Source organism: Chaetura pelagica, unplaced genomic scaffold, assembly GCF_000747805.2.
Source record: "Chaetura pelagica isolate M959 unplaced genomic scaffold, ChaPel_1.0 scaffold107, whole genome shotgun sequence".
NCBI lineage: Eukaryota > Metazoa > Chordata > Aves > Apodiformes > Apodidae > Chaetura > Chaetura pelagica.
In genome coordinates, this window is record NW_009953979.1 from 84,755 (window position 1) to 86,792 (window position 2,038).

General features: G+C 61.7%; 1 protein-coding gene across 1 annotated transcript in view; it reads right to left on the reverse strand.

Annotated features, from left to right (window-relative positions):
• DNMT3A (DNA (cytosine-5-)-methyltransferase 3 alpha) overlaps positions 1–2,038 on the reverse strand; it is a 43,082-nt gene that overhangs the window by 24,887 nt on the left and 16,157 nt on the right. The gene's annotated exons all lie outside the window — the stretch shown is intronic.

Here is a 2,038-nt window from a genome sequence, read left to right on the forward strand (position 1 = left end):
GTGCCCCACGACTGCAACGCTCCATGGCCATGACCCCCCGTGGCCAAGCACCACCTGCCTGCATGTGGAGAAGGCCAACCCCCTGCCCTGCAGATGGATCCCACACCCAATGCCTGCTCTTGGCACCCACCAGCCCGGCTCTGGAGCCAAGCAGGGAGCAGCAGCACCAGGGGGCTCAGCCCCACAACTCAGCCCCTCTCCCACCATGGCTGGGGATGGAAGATTTGGGATGGGCCCAAGATCAGCGTCAGGATCCCCCAGAGCCAAGCAGGGTCCATGTGGGGGGCTGGGAGTGGGACAGGGGGGTGTCATTGAATCACTGAGTCTCATGCTGGTGTGGGTGGGAGGAACTCCAAAGCTCATCCAGTCCCACCCTTTGCCATGAGCAGGGGGGACACCTCCCACCAGATCAGGTTGCTCCAAGCCCCATCCAACCTGCCCTTCAACACTGCCAGGGATGGGGCAGCCACATCTTCCCTGGGCAACCCAGGCCAGGGCCTCACCACCCTCACAGCAAAGAATTTCTTCCCAAGATCTCATCTCAATCTCTCTTTTTGCAGCTTGAAATTGTGCCCCCTCATCCCATCACTCCCTGCCCTTGTCAAAACTCCCTCCCCAGCTTTCCTGTAGCTCCTCCAGGTACTGGAAGGTGCTCTAAGGTCTCCCTGGAGCCTTCTCTTCTCCAGGCTGAACAACCCCAACTTTCTCAGCCTGTCTCCAGAGCAGAGCTGCTCCAGCCCTCACACCATCTCTGTGGCCTCCTCTGCACTGACTCTAACAGCTCCATGTCCTTCTTGTGTTGGGGACTCCAGAGCTGGACCCAGCACTTCAGGGGGGTCTCACCAGAGCAGAGCAGAGGGAGACCATCCCCTCTCTGGCCCTGCTGGTCACACTGATGTGGCCCTTGCACCACCTCTGTGGCCTCCTCTGGACTTGCTTCAGCACTCCAAGCCTCTCTCCTCATGCTGCTCTATCCATGCTGGACTGATGCTGGGAATTGTCCCCACTCATTTGCAGGATCTGGCTCTTGGCCTTGTTGAGCCTCACAAGGTTCTCATGGTCCTACCTTTCCAGCCTGTCCAGGTCCCTCAGGATGGTCCATCACCCCACACAGCTCAAACCTGCCAAGGTGGCACGGATGCCACCCCCTATGTCACCGACAGATGTGAAAAATACTGGTCCCAGCACTGACCCCTGAGGAACATCCCTCATCACTGGGGGGGTGCAGTGATGGGGGTGGGGAATGCAGGGATGGGGGAATCAAGGATGCAGAGGTGCAGGGATGTAGGGATGGGGCGGATGCAGGGATGAGGTGCAGGGATGGAGGATGCATGGATTCAGGAATGAGGGATAAGGGGCATAGGGGTGGGGGATGCAGGGGTTCAGGGATGTGGTGTGCAGGGATGCGGTGTGTAGGGATGTGGGGTGCAGGGATGGGGGGTGCAGGGATGGGGGGTGCAGGCCCTGGTGTGACTGATGGCAGGGACACACACACATTCTCCCCAGCCTGGGGGTACTGGTGCTGAAGGCCCTCCTGGTGCATGTCCTGCTCCCCTCCTGCTGGGGCTGCAGGCCCTTGTGGCATGTCTCCCCCCCCCCAGGCTGTGTCCTGTGCCCACTGCCAGGCCCCAGCCATCCAGGACACACCAGGAGTGGCACCAACTACACCTGCTGGGCTCTGGGCAGCAGGGAACTGGGCTGGAGGGCGAGGAGGGGAGAACCCCTGGCACGGGGCTTGGAGCTTGGCAGTGCCAGGCTGATGCCACGGGCACCCATGGTGATACCCATGGTGCGTCCAACAGCATGTGCCATGGTGTGACCCCCACTGTAACCCACTGTGTGACCCATGGTGTGGCAGGCATCGGGGAACGGCGCCTTCGGTGTCACCTTGGCCGCGGTGACCTCAATGGGAGGTGGCGCCGTGTCCCTATGGGTGACACCAGGACTCGCCCACGTGTGTCACTGGCCCCATGCTGGCTCTGCCGGGGTCACCCGGGCTGCCCCCTGTGCTGTGGCCCTGCGCCCCAGCTCTGCCGTG